This window comes from Papaver somniferum, chromosome 1 (genome assembly GCF_003573695.1).
Source record: "Papaver somniferum cultivar HN1 chromosome 1, ASM357369v1, whole genome shotgun sequence".
In the NCBI taxonomy this organism is placed as follows: Eukaryota; Viridiplantae; Streptophyta; class Magnoliopsida; order Ranunculales; family Papaveraceae; genus Papaver; species Papaver somniferum.
Window position 1 is genome coordinate 99,160,934 of NC_039358.1, and position 15,072 is coordinate 99,176,005.

The 15,072-nt window shown below is 36.3% G+C and overlaps 1 long non-coding RNA gene across 1 annotated transcript; it reads right to left on the bottom strand.

Annotated features, from left to right (window-relative positions):
* Positions 1-743: 743 nt before the first annotated feature.
* On the bottom strand, positions 744-3,774 carry LOC113295113. The gene is made up of 2 exons (XR_003332783.1): positions 3,440-3,774; positions 744-905 (listed from the first exon to the last, which is right to left on the bottom strand). It is a non-coding gene; the product is annotated as an uncharacterized LOC113295113 (long non-coding RNA).
* Between the last annotated feature and the right edge of the window lie 11,298 nt (positions 3,775-15,072).

Below are 15,072 nucleotides of genomic sequence, written 5' to 3' on the forward strand. Positions count from 1 at the left end.
TGTTGCATTTCTTGTTACCGTGAACTCATTTAAAATGAGTTATGTTTTTTTCGCGCGTTTGTAAGTATGATCAGTACTTGCATTTAGTTGAGAGATAGTTTTTCTCTATAAGGTGGGGAGTTTTTGAAGACCAGAAGAGCGGTTCAATTTTCGAGGACGAAAATGAATAAGGTGGGGAGAAAGTAAGGACCCTCAAGCTCGTCAACGCTATTAGACCAGTCAAGACATGTTTTAGCCGCTAATGAATCGATTAGATTAACACGAGCGTTAATTAATAGAATTTAATCTAATAACGATTTAGATATGAAATTAGTACTGTCAAATAGATTACGAAAAGTTACGCGGAATGGGCTACTCGAACGTGTCAATCGGATACCGGATGAAGAAGATATCATTAGATGAGTATGAAGGGCGAAATGGTAATTTTGCCTTAAACTGACTGGGGCTGCCCTTATCTTTTTTCTTGGGTGTCTTAGTAAATCTTTTGCCTTATCTCCTATGCGTGTCGAGGAGAAACTCATTTTCTCTTTTCTTCTTCTTTCTTCTTCTTCCATGTTATTTCTGTTCTCCTTTTCTGTCGAGCTCAGTTCATAAGATTGAGTTGTTTTTGTGACGCCCCAACTCTTAAACCTGCTTAGCTAATAGGATTACAATCTAATTGAAGCATCAAAACTAGATTACCGATTTTAAGAATCCTAATTACATAAAATGCTAAAAATCAAACCCAAACTCTCTGAATACTGTACAAATGAAGATCTCTCAAGTGATATAAATATATTAATGTGTTGTTTACAAAATAAGAAAGAATACATGTAGTAAAAGATACACAACACTCCAGAATCGATAAAGCTCTAATTTACGAAACGAATATCTTCAAACGCTCCATTTCTTCCGAATACTGAAAACTGAAGTGGGAACAAGTGAGCACACATCATCCCAAAGGGTGCCCAATGAAAATAAATAACTCTCAAGTAATCACTAACATACTTCACAGTTTTAAATGATTATAGATTGACAGAAAACAAGAAGAAACTAATCATTCATCTATTGATGCATCATGAAGCAAGTGTCACTCTAACCTCGCCAAACTCATTGGAGAAGACGACGCGAGAGCAACCCTAATCAATAATAATAACTTCGTCTACATAGAGTGCCCATACAGACGATGATTCATAATATTACTATCAAGATCAGAAAGTTAGTCAATCAAGCATAATATGCACACGAGTGATTTCCCTTAAATAAAATAGTATATATATTATTGCCGACGGATGGCGTACCGCCCTACTAGATATTATTGTCGACGGATGGCGTACCGCGCTACTATCTTAATAAGCATAAATGTAGTACTATTGACGACAGATGGCGTACCGCCCTACTATCAATATAAACAGGAACGTAATACTATTGCCAACGGATGGCTATCGCCCTACTTAACTTAGCTAAGAGTCGTGGGGAAATATAGACACTCTTCGCGGTGAAATCACACAACCATAATACACACATACAATTACATTCAAAACAAACATCATTCAATGCAATTACAATATAATTCTTATAGATAGAAAAAACACATCATGCTCGCAAAGGAAAGAAAATCAATGATTACAAGAAGGTTACAAAGTTCCCACCTGAATTGATAACAAGCCATGCCTACCTCGAGATCCATGATCCACTGGTTCATCCTTTGAACGATCGATGTTAAGTAAAGAGTAACTATTAATCACACAAGCACTCTAAGAAATTAGCCAAAAGACTCGTACAAGGTTCATAACATAATCTCATATAAGTCTCTAGTTATAGGCTAAGTGAACTATCTAATGGTTCTAAGTCCATTTATGATTCTACACCTTTCATTATCTATCTTTAGCACATCTAAAGATTTACTAATTCAATTGGGTTGATTCTAAAGTCTATTAAACAAGTTTCCCAAAGTTCTACAACTTCCTAAGAGAACATGGCACTAATCCCAAGCCCATTGGGCCTGAACTGGCACGGCCCATTAATTTAAGGCCTGATCCAACCCAGTCAACTAACGGTCCTTAACAATCAGCGTCATTTCAACGTCCAAGGTCAGGTCAACAGTCAAAACCAAAGTCAAAGGGTCAACTCGGTCAGGGTCAATTGGAAATCGGTCAAGGCCAACTCGGTTAAAAAGCAAACTCGGTGAGTCAATACAATTCGACTCAGTCAGACACACTGAATCAGCTAAACAAACCGAGTCAGCTAAACTGACCGGGATGACTAACAGGCACAAGCCACAGCAAAATAACAGACAAAAACCAAAAGAAAACATGCTAACTATACTCAGTTCTATAAACTACATCCAACATCCATCTTCATTTCTAACCAGCTTACAACTGTAACATCAATATCTCCAGTTGTTCTCAAAAATTCATACATATCCATTTCATTCACTTGCAACAACAATATCAAACCAGGTAATGCATAACTAACTCCATTCCTAAGCCATAGAATCTCCAGTTCTAACACACATACATATCAATTCAATTGCACCACCAAATTATCTCTAACTTCATAACTAGTCTTGATCTGATTTCAAACTACAACCAAACTTCATTTGTAGCTGCACCTGACAAGACCTCTGTACCCCCACCAGTTCAACACCATCAATTCAATTCATCTCCACCTCAAGTAATTCAAACATCCACCACTACCAAACATCTTTCACATGCAACTCAACATCACATCAGTAGTAACTCATATCATACACCTCCACCTCCACTGAACAACATAACTTCAACACCACCTGTCGCTACCACAGCATCATCAGTTCAACACCAAAACATACTTAATATCTTCACTACTAGCTACTCTGCATATTGAACACCAACAACTTCTTCAGACTTAACCCCATGAGCCATAATTCTTCTTCTACGAATCCATCTCAACCACAATCTAAATAATTTCAGTATCTAAACATACCAACAACTCCAGTACCACCAGTTCATAATATTACAACCATCTTCATTACCATCTGTAATTCAATTAAAATGATCACCACCTCCATTTCCAATTCGATCACTAAAGCAGCAACACAAACACTTGAAATTTCATTCATCTTTAATGCTTAAACACTTCACACATCTCCACTGCTTACAATTATGCATTTGCAGCTCAACTACACATCCTCTCTATTACAGAATTCTAATTCCTTGAGCTCTGTAATTAAGCTTTACAATTAAGCAAACCCAAATCATCAATTCTTCTTCTTTCCAGCACCATCTAATTGATCCCCAATTATAAACTCAAACCCTAATTTACACAATTCCTAATTCTTAATTTGATCTACTCATAACTAAAATTAAATCCTATATGATCATCTCTACTTCCAATCAAAACAAACCCATATACTAATTCAATCAAATAACAACAATTCCAAGAAGGAAAATCGAATTAATTGGAAACCCGAAATTACCTGGTTTGGGGAAGATTATGAAACCCTAGTTTCAATTCATCATTTGGACAACTTCGAAACTTCAATTCAACCTCAACCCTTCCGTTCTTCGTCAATCAACAACACTATCTCATCATCAGTTCTTCACAAACCCTAACTTCAGTTGACAGAAGCAACCCCATCTTCTCCTTCTCGTGTTCAAGGAACCAAAGAAACATCACCTACATCTTCGATTGTACAAACTATCAATCTCTATAGATCACTAACCCTAAATCTAAGCTCGATTCACCAAGTCAGAGCTCGGCAGAGAGGAGGAGAGGAACAGAAGAAGAAGAGAAGAAAGAGAAGAAGAAAAAATGAATGAGCTTATCTGCTCGATCTGGGTTGATAAGACCAAAGAAAATTATTAAGGCGCCAAGACGATGGATAAGGGCAACCAAGTCGGCTAATTCGCAAAATGACTATTTTGCCCTTCACACGATTCCGATCATATCTTCTTCGTCCGGTGTCCGAATGACACGTTCGAGGAGCCCATCTCGCATAGATTTTCGAGACCTATCTAGTGATACCAGTTTCGTATCTAGATCGTTGTTAGACTAATTTATATTAATTAAAATCTACATTAACTAATCGAGTCATTAGCAGCTGATTCGTCTCTTGATCATCTCTTCACTGGTCAAATAGCGTTGACGAGATTGAGGGACCTTACAATTTTTATGTGAGTTATTCATAGAAACTTAGTTAGTTTTATGAATCGAAGAAGATGAAGTTATAATTGAGGTTGTTTGAGCTCCAGAAGAAGAAGAAGGTGTTGTTGATTTAAAGTTAGGGCTTCTGAAATTAGGGTTCGTGTAGAACAGATGATGCATAGCGTTGTTAATGGATGAAGAATTGAAGGGTTATTACTTAACTGATGAGATAAAGCTATTCCGGTGAAGAATCTCAGGAAAGGTAACTAGGGTTTCTAATTTAGTGAAATTCCTTTATGAAATTGTTATGATTTGTTAGATTATAGATGGGTTTGTGTTTGATTGAAGTATAAATGATTCTGTAGAGTTTAGTTTGAGTTCTTTAGGAATTATGAATTAGGGTTCTTATCAGGTAGGGTTTTTTTTACTGTAATTTTGGGTTGGTAATGGAAGAATTGGAAACAGATGAAGGGATTGAAGTACAAATTATTAGTTTTGTGTACATAGGTTGATATTGATTGAACTTGATGAAGATGATGTCTGAGTAGAAGAACTGTGGTTGTAGGTTGGAGTAATATTGAATTACAGGGGTAGACATGGTATGATTGGTGGTGGTTTGGGAGATTGTACTAGTGATGTTGGAATTATTGGTGGTAGTGTGGTTTGGTAAAACACAAGATTTTGGAGATGATGTTGATACTAAATTGATTTTTGGTGCAGGACATGGTAGAATAGTTGATTGAGTTGAACTGGTGTGTTGGGTGTTGATTAGGAGGGGTTATTGTTCTTTTGAGAGTTGCATGTGGTGATAATTAATTACAAGACTTTAGAAATGGTCTTGCAGTTGAGGATGTTGTGTGTGTTGGTGCTGTCTAGAAATAAAGTTAAGAGTCCGGTAGTTTTGTTGTTTTTAAACAAATGAATGAGATGGTCTGAATTAGGTTACAACAGATGATGATGAATTGATTTGAGTCGTGATGCTGTAGTAATTGTGGTTTTAGAAGTACAATTCATAAATTGGTGATGGGAAGGTGGTTGTGTTAGATTGCAGTTGCAGTTCAAGTTACAAATAATGATACAAGTTTTGTAAAGTGGATTGAGCTATGAAATTGTCTTTAAATGCTAATAGAGGTTGCAGTTGAGCTGGAATGAGAACAAGAATGGAGATGGAGTAGCAGAGTTGGTATTGTCTGGATTTGGTTGAAGTCATAATGATGTTGCTGCTGGAATTCAAGTGGAATGTGCAGAGAATAAGGGAGGGATGTGTTTGAGTTGCAGTTGGTGCAATCTAGGAACTAGTTATATCTCTTAGATGGTGTATTTGCAGTTAAGATGTATTTACTGAAGTTGTTTGTGTTGTGGTTATGATTGTATGAACTTTTGTTTCTTAAACTTAGACATGTTGGTCATCCTAGTCAGATTATCTGATTGACTCTTTTCTTAGCTGACTCAGTTTCTGACTGAGTCGAATCGTATGGACTCACTGAGTTTCTAGTCTTGACCTGAGTTAACTCAGTTGACCGACTTATACTGAACCTCTTGACCTGGACTTAACTTAGACTTGGACTTTGACTTGACATGGACTGTTAATTGACTCCTTTGACTGTCAGTGACAGTTAGTTGACCCAGTTGGGCCAGGCCTTGTGTGATGGGCCGGTGTAGCGGACCATGCCGAATTAGGCCCATAGACTTGGGCTTAGAGTTAGTTTTATTATATTGTTGAATTGGGACACTTCAGATCTGATTGACCTTTGGTTCCTTCTACAAAGTTGTAGATATTCATAAGACATGTCTAATGGACTATAGAACCAATCTAATTGGGATTAGTAAAGATAACCAAAAGGTATAAAATATTATGATGTAGAACCATAAATGGGATTCGAACCATTAGATAGTTCACTTAACCATTACTAGAGAATTGTATGAAATTATTTTATGAACCTTGTATGAGCCTTTTGACTAAACTCTTTGAGTGATTGTGTGATTAACAGTTAGTCTGTATTAACAACGATCGATTCAAAGGATGGACAAACGGATTAAGGAATTCAAGGTCGGAGTGGCTTGTCATCAAATCGTGTGGGAACTCTGTAACCTTCTTTTAATCATTGAGTTTACCTTATCTGCGATCATGATGAGTTATTAATTTCAGTGAACATGATAATTGTAATTCAATGAGTATGTTGTGTGATATGCATTATGTGGTTCCTTGAGAGGAGTGTCTGTGATACCCCATGGATTCTTGATATGTTTTATAAGGGCCGCAACTCATCCGTTTATAATATTACTTAGAAGGGCGGTAACTCATCCGTTTGCAATATTACTAACTTTCTTGCTTATTAAGATAGAAGGACGGTAACTCATCCATATGCAATATTACTTCAGAAGGGCGGTAACTCATCCGTTTCGATAGTATATATACTATTTTACTTGGGGAATTCACTCACATGCATATCATACTTGATTTTTCAGTCTTAGTATTATGACTGGGTTACTATGGCCTTGACTTAGGAAGAAATTCTAGGTTCATGACTGGAAATGGTCATTATTTGGAGACTTCGGTCTACGAATAATGTTTGGGTCTTTTGTGAACCTGTTGTGTGGGGTCATATCATAGTAATCAAAACCTTATTATATTCTAGACTTAGATGGTGGCATTGGGATTTATGAGGTGTATGCATTCCACGATAATATTTTACGCTACATGGATTCATGCTATCATTTGAGACTGGAGTTATTTCTAGCATCTTCTTCTCCATTGAGTGAGATAAGGTTAGGATAACGTATGTTTAGGTTGTTTAACTCAATTCTCGTAGATCCATCCAGTGGTGGATCTTTTATGGATATTGCCACGATGGACGCAATATCTGGGGAAAAGACTTGAAGAAATCTTCTGCTTCGTGTTGTGTGTAAAAGGTGTTATCTGCTTTTTTTATTGTTCTGTTTCAATTTCATTATCTTTTAGAACTGTGAAGCATGTTAATGCTTACCTGAAAGTTATGTGTTTCCATTGGGCACCCCTTTGGGATGATGTGCTTACTTATTCCCACTTCAGTTTCAATTTTCAGAAGAAATGGTGCGCGCGAGGATAAATTCGTTTTCTTTGCTAAAAGGCTTTAACGATTTTAAAGATGTTGTGTTATCTGTTATATGTATTCTTTGTTAATATGTAAAAAAACACATTATTATATTCATATCACTCGAGAAACTTTCATTTAAATAATATTAGAGTATATGGGTTTATTTTGAGACTAGTTTATGGAATGGTGATTATTAAGACCTTTAGTCTAGTTTTGATGCTTCAATTAGGTTGTAATCCTATTAGGTAAGCAGGTTTAGTATTTAGGGCGTTACAAAACATTCAGATGATGTATACAACTCCTTCCTCAATGATCGTAGTGTGATTACTTTTCACTCTACCACCTGATTCCAGGTATCCTTATTATTGTTTCTAGCTTGAGAGGTGCAAGGATAATGATTGAGAAATGCTCAAGTGTGTTGTATAATATATTTTTTCGTGTTGTTTGTGTTTTTATTGTTGCCGGTCCACAAACGTCATGTCCTCCTTTTGTGATTTCATAGGGTTTCCGTAACAAGAGTTTCTTTCTCCTGTTTACAAACACACATACATACTCTATATTGTGTTATTCCATCCCTAACAATAAATTATATGGAGAACTCTGCAAAATATCAAGAGATTGTGCATCTTGATATGGAGGAAGACACTCAAGGACGTGAGTCGATTCAAGAGCTGGTTCTAAAAAAGATGCTTGCAAGAAAGGATCACAACTCCTGGATTGATGATTCTGTCAAGGATTTAACTCGTTTTCAGAACGATTTAAAGGTCGAGTTTGCAAATCTTCAACTACAAATAAACCAACTCTTAGGTGGTCAGGCCAGAATCATTGTTAATCAAAATATTTTGATAAGGAATCAAAATAAGCTCATCATGGACTGTGTCAAGGCTAGACAGCTTGCTCGGGTTGTTGACCGTAAGGTTAATGTTCTAACTCACGAACATGGAGTATCTACGGTCAAGAGAGTAAAGGAAGTCAGTGATACCTTCTTTGATGGATTCATTGAAAGGTATGAGGTTCTCAATGAACTTTGATTCTATTATGTCTAGTAAATCTTCTGATGTGAATTTTATTCTTGTGTTTTAGGAAGAATAACTAGAGTTTGGAATAGCCATTATTGTGATTACACATAGCTATGTCCAACGTTTTCATCTTTATTGTTTTTAGGTTTATTTGGTTAAATTATAAAATTGTTTGGAAGATGATTTTTGCAGTATTAATCTTTATGGTTTTATATATTGCAATGTGTTATGGGATATGTATGTTTGCGTCCGTGAACTATGATTGTCCCACCCTTTGTCAAAAGTTAAGTCTTTTACATGTCGATATGCAAGTATTGATAAAAGAATGAATGAACTTTTGACATTACAAAAGTTTTAAGCCTATTGTATGTCATTATGCAAATATTGATGGAAGATAGGATGAACTTTTGTTTACGAGGATTATGTCTATTGTATGTCATTGTGCAAATAGAAATCTCTCAAGTGGAAGAGGAGAAGCTCCAACAGGAGCAAATGCTTGGTCTGTTCTGGGAGCATCCGCCTGCTCTCGATGATGGAAAATAGAATGAATCCTTGTCTATTCCGCAATATTGATCTTTCCTGATCCATATTTTTATGTATATACTGTGCGGCTCCATAAGTTCTCTTATGTTGAGCATTTCTGATTAAATTAATCATAGGTTTTCTTGTGGTTAAATTAATTGAGTATTTTGGATTCAAATTCATATTCGTATGTGATTTGTTATGTCCAAAGAAATCATTCTTTTCTTGTGAAAGTAAGGTCGCTCTTGTTGTTCTTTCGGGAATGACATTTTATGGGGGAGAGTTCTTAATTGAACTTGTGCTTAATTGCCAAATCTTTGTGGGGAGTGCGGTTGTGGAATATTATAGGGGTTATCTTGTATCTTTATAAACTCCTTGATAATGCATTTAGCTTCGGCTATATGATGGCATCTATAGAGTTGATATGTGCTTTCTTTTGGTCATGAAATGTCTCTATGGAAATTTCATTAAGATCCCACTAGTTTTCGTACCTTTGCCAATTTTATTGACAAAAAGGGGGAGAATTAATGTGTAGTTCACACTACAAATACATATGGTTTTCGGATCATTATGTAAGGGGGAGTGATTTCCATGTGAGATGGAGTATTGACTAAGGGGGAGTGATACATAGCACCATAATATTGTTGTCGAAGTTGTGATACAATTGAACTTTGATGTTGTGTAATAATACTATGACACCGTGTAACAATGATTGAGAATTCTTGTTTTCTCATTGTTATAGCTACGGATTTTCAACAACGATGATGATGAACTTACAACCTTTGGAATCATTGGAGTATTTGGAAGTGACGAAGATTTCGAGTAATGTTGAAGAACCAAGGAGATCATGCATGTGGAAGAGAAGCTACAAAAGTTTATTTATTTATTTTGTATTCATATGTATTGATAGTTTTGTCAATAAAATTGACAAAAGGGGAGATTGTTAGAGCACTGCTCGGTCGAACTCGCAAGCGTTGCTATCTCAAGCTTGTTGTCAAGTTTAGTTGCCAAAACTATAAGTCTTGATTTCTAGTCTACTCATAGCTAAGTCTCGGACTAGAATATAAAGTGTAGTTGAGCTCTAGAATCCATGGGGATCATCATACAAAGACGAAGAACTACTCAAGGAACTGCGGAACTTCATCGACTTAAAGGTATGTGGAGACTTGAAATTATCTATCACTCAAAAGTCTATCTACTCTATCTCATATCTTGAGACAAAAGTCGTATTGCTATACAGACTATGATTATACACATTTGCTATTTCGAGCCGATTTTATCTCGCTTATCTATTTCCCGAAATATGTGTTGGTAAGCTTTCGCTTTGGCCAAGTTAATCTTTACTAGTGATGAAACTCATATTAGTTTCAATTACTTGAAAATCGCTTTGACGAAAAATAGCTTGTGAAAAACAACTATATAACGTCCTCTAAGAATGTTTCAATGATTGAAATGAGAGTTTAGAATATAACCTTGAAAGGATATAAACATTGTGTGATAACTCATACGTGTGTAAGTCCTTATTCCTTGAACCAAAGTATGCGTACTTTGCTGCTCGGGAAAACCGGAACTGAAGTTCGCGTACCAGTATGCGTATTGTCGGAAGTTCACATCCCGTGAATTTTTGCTGGATTTTGTGAACTGAAAACAAACTTATTTCGGGTACTTAAGTCCGCGTACCAGTATGCGTACTTAAGTGGGTTAGTTTCTAAAAACGATTATTTGTGAACTTAAACTTATATAAACTAAGGAATGCATACTTGCAAACCGTGGATATAAAGTTCATGAATTGATTCGAGTGAATCAAATCGTTTTTTCTTCGATTGTGTCTTATATACTTCTATGAGATCTAAGAAATTGAACAACTCTCTAACTAGTTCTCTTGAGTCATTTGAACTAGTTATGGTTAAAATGAATATGGTTGATATGAAAGTGCTCATATGGCTAACCATTTGGATAACTACTGTTGAACCAACTAAGTGTACATGTTTGGGTACGGTTACACAAACCTAAATAAACGTGCATTTCATTTGTGTGTAACAAGCTAAGTTCGATCTAACGGTTAAAATATATTAGCTTGATTATAATCATGTTTTCATCTAACGGCGAATATTGAATGCTTTGTTACCAAGGTAACTTAGATTGCAAACCCTGATTTGAAAGACTATAAAAAGGAGAACTCTAGCAACTGGGAAACCTAATCCCCACATCTTCTGTGTGATACTAGTTGTATTAGCTAGAGTCGATTTTCCTTTAACCTTAGGTTTTTATCGAGACCCTGTAGGTTAACGACTTGAACACTTCATTGGGATTGTGAAGCCAGACCCAACTATTTTCTCTGTAGTTGCGTGATATGATCTTGTTGTTTCTATCGTGTTGAGTACAATCGTAAGATTGGCTTGAGATTGATTTCTCCGATAGGAAAGATATATAAGAAGTCACAAACATATGCATCTCATCGTTTGTGATTCTACAATATCTTCTTTCGCTAAACGATTAAGATTATTGTGAGGTGATTGATAATTCTACGTTGTTATTCGGGAATATAAGTCCGGGTTATCAATTGGTTCCTGTTCACCTTGATTTATCAAAAGACAGAACAAAAACTTATAGGTATGTCTGTGGGAGATAGATTTATCTATTACCGTAGAATTTTCTGTGCGATACAGATTTGTTTATTAAAGTCTTCGACTTTGGGTCGTAGCAACTCTTAGTTGTGGGTGAGATCAGCTAAGGGAATCAAGTATGTAGTATCCTGCTGGGATCAGAGACGTAAGGGGCGCAACTGTACCTTGGATCAGTGTGAGATTGATTGGGGTTCAACTACAGTCCAGATCGAAGTTAGTTTGTAGTAGGCTAGTGTCTTTAGCGATTTAATACATTGTGTGTGTAATCTGGACTAGGTCCCCGGGTTTTTCTACATCTGCGGTTTCCTCGTTAACAAAACTTCTGGTGTCTGTGTTATATCTTTTCCGCATTATATTTTGTTATATAATTGAAATATCACAGGTTGTGCGTTGAATCGGTCAATTGGGAAATCCAACCTTTGGTTGTTGATTGAAATTGATTGATCCTTGAACATTGGTCTTTGGTACCGTTCAAGTGATTTCTCTTGTATTCAATTAGACTCGTAGATTTCTATTTGCTGAGTAAGTATTGAATCGAGAAAGTGAGATATAACTCTTTGATATACTTTTATTAAGATTGAGTCCGACTGTCTAGTTGATTCTTTTAAATGTATATTGGAGTTTGTCCACACAGATTGCTAAGCGAAATATTGGGTGAGGTTGTTAGACCCCCGCTTTTTCAATATCAATATAAGAACTGTACGCGTGTTCAATCCATGAATCACTAAGCATTCGTCATTCATGCTCAATTCAACAAAACTTAGACTCACTGTCTAATAAGTCAACAACTGACTAATCAAATACACGTCTGCTTTGCAGACTCCACGTTCGCGAGACATCAATCACGTCACATGGAGGATATCAGTTAGGGTTTTGGGCTGGTGGCCTACAACATGTGTGTTCATCCACGATGAGAAACATGAGTAAGTCGTGCAAGCGGTTGAGGGAGTTAGAAAAGTAGTGGGTGGACGATCAACCAAGTCTATGCACGACATGGAACTGATTTTACCACGATCTCCCACTTTCCCACTCTTTCACCCAAGAAACCGTCGCATTTACTGGGATCAATGTGTTTTGCTATTATGACAATATAAATAAGCTCTGAATCGATGACTAAAAACGACAATCGTATACACACAAGTCCTCTCGATCAAACTTATTTACACATATTTGCATAAATCTTCAACACATCCACAATCCTTGATCACCATTGATCCCATAATTCTCAGCTTCCCTCCTACAGATCAACCCATCTCCCTCTTTGTGACCAAATTGACTCTGGAACGGCCATTGACTTGGTTTAGGTTGGAGTCCTACAGATTGATTTCTTGAACTTAAAGCACCCCCGTGCAGTGTATCTGTGTGAGGTTAAGCAGTTTGCTCAGTTGAAGAGTCTCGCCCGAACCGTCGTCTCTTCACTTTCCTAAAAAAACAGCAAATCGTTTTTCCCCATCTACAAGTCCATAGACAATCACTTTCGGAGAAAGGAATTATAGGTGGAAAAGTTTTAGATTGAGGTATATTTAGGTACCCTCGTCTTTTCAGAAACATTCTTAGAGGATGCTAAATAAAGATTATTCACACACTATTTTTCATCAAAGCGATTTTCAAGATATTGAAATAATCAACATGACTTTTGTCACTTGTAAAGATGAACTTGGCCAAAGCGAAAGCTTACCAACACATATTTCGAGAAATAGATAAGCGAGATGAACTCGGCTCGAAATAGCAAATGTGTATAATCGAAGTCTATATAGCAATACGACTTTTGTCTCAAGATAGGAGATAGAGTATATAGACTTTTGAGTGATAGATAAGTTCAAGTCTCCACATACGTTTTTGTCGATGAAGATCCACCAGTTCCTTGAGTAGTTCTTCGTCTTTGCATGATGAACGTCGTGGAGTCTAGAGCTCAACTACACTTTCTATCATAGTCTGAGATTTGCTATAAGTAGAGTAGAAATCAAGACTTATAGTTTTGGTAACTAAACTTGACAAACAAGCTTGAGATAGCAACACTTGCGAGTTCTACCGAGCAGTGCTCTAACACCCTTGGTGAATAACATGCCATGATCAAGAGTGCCTTTAACATATCTTAATACTCTCTTAGCAGCAGCAAGATGTGCTGAAGTAGGAGCTTGCATGAACTGACATATCTGATTCACTGCAAAGCAAAGTTCAGGTCTTGTACATGTTAAATATTGTAAGCAGCCAACTATTGACCTATACTCTGTGAGATTAGAATGAGATTCATTATCTGTAGCACTTAACCTTAGTGATGCAGAATAAGGAGTGGAACAAGGTTTAATACCTACAAGATTTGTCTTTCCCAAAAGATCAAGTGCATACTTAGTTTGACTGAGAAAGAGACCCTTTGCATTTCTCTTGACCTCCAAACCAAAGAAATAATGTAGAGCTCCTGGATCCTTCACTGGAAACTTTGTGTACAGATAAGTAATACTGGAATCACAATGAGCTGAATTGTTTCCTGTGATTATTATATCATCTACATAGACTAAGATAATAGTAAGTTTAGAACCAAGCTTTTGAACAAACAATGAAGAATCAGCTTGATATGGAAGGAAGTCAATAACAACTAGTGCATCCATGAGTTTTTCATACCAGGCTCTGGGTGCCTGTTTAAGGCCATATAATGATTTGTGTAGCTTATACACAAAATCGGGATGTTCCTTATCTTCAAAACCAGGAGGTTGCTTCATATATACCTCTTCTTTGAGATCTCCATGCAAGAAAGCATTACTCACATCCAATTGTTTGATATTCCAGTCAAAGTTAACAGCTACAGAGAGAACCAATCTAATAGTTGCAGGTTTCACCACTAGACTAAAAGCGTCAGTAAAATCTAAACCCTCAAGCTGATGAAAGCCTTTTGCCACTAGTCTGGCTTTCTGTGTTTCTATTGTTCCATCTGGGTGTACTTAATTTTAAAAACCCATTTACATCCTACCAGATTTTGACTTGGATCAGGAGGAACTATAAACCAAGTTACAACTTCTTTGAGAGCTACATTCTCTTTCTTCATTGTAGTTAACCAAACAGGTATTTTAACATCTTGAGAATAACAAGTAGGAATTATATGTTCAAAATGAGACAAGTAAGCTGTAGGTAAAATATACTTGGTTGAAAAGAATACCTTAGGTTTAAAAATTCCATGTTTTGCTCTTGTGGTCATCTGATGAGTAGAAGTAAGAGATGTATTCACTGAAGTATCATGAGTAGTTGAAGTTGTTGGGATTATAGAAGTATCAGAAATGCCTGAAGTACCAGAAATGCATGAAGTAGTTGTATTTGTACCAGAAATACCTGAAGTAGTTGCATTGTGTAAAGTGTTGGAAGTATCTGAGGGAAAAGAAGAATCATCCAAGGTGACTGGAATGCTTGGAAAGTCTAGAAAAATAGTAGAATTAGTAGAATTTTTTGTAGATAGAGTACTGTATGGAAAATTTTCTTCATGAAAGACAACATGACTTGAAACATAAATCTTCTCACTAGATGGATCCCGACATCTATACCCCTTATGATTAGAACTATAACCAAGAAAAATACATTTTACACTTCTTGGTTGTAACTTATTCTCTGTATAAGGATTTAACCATGGAAAGCACAAACAACCAAAGGATTTAAGAAAGAAATAATTTGGAGCTCTTTTAAACAAAGTTTCAAAAGGATTTGAGAAAAGTAAAGACCTTGTTGGTAATC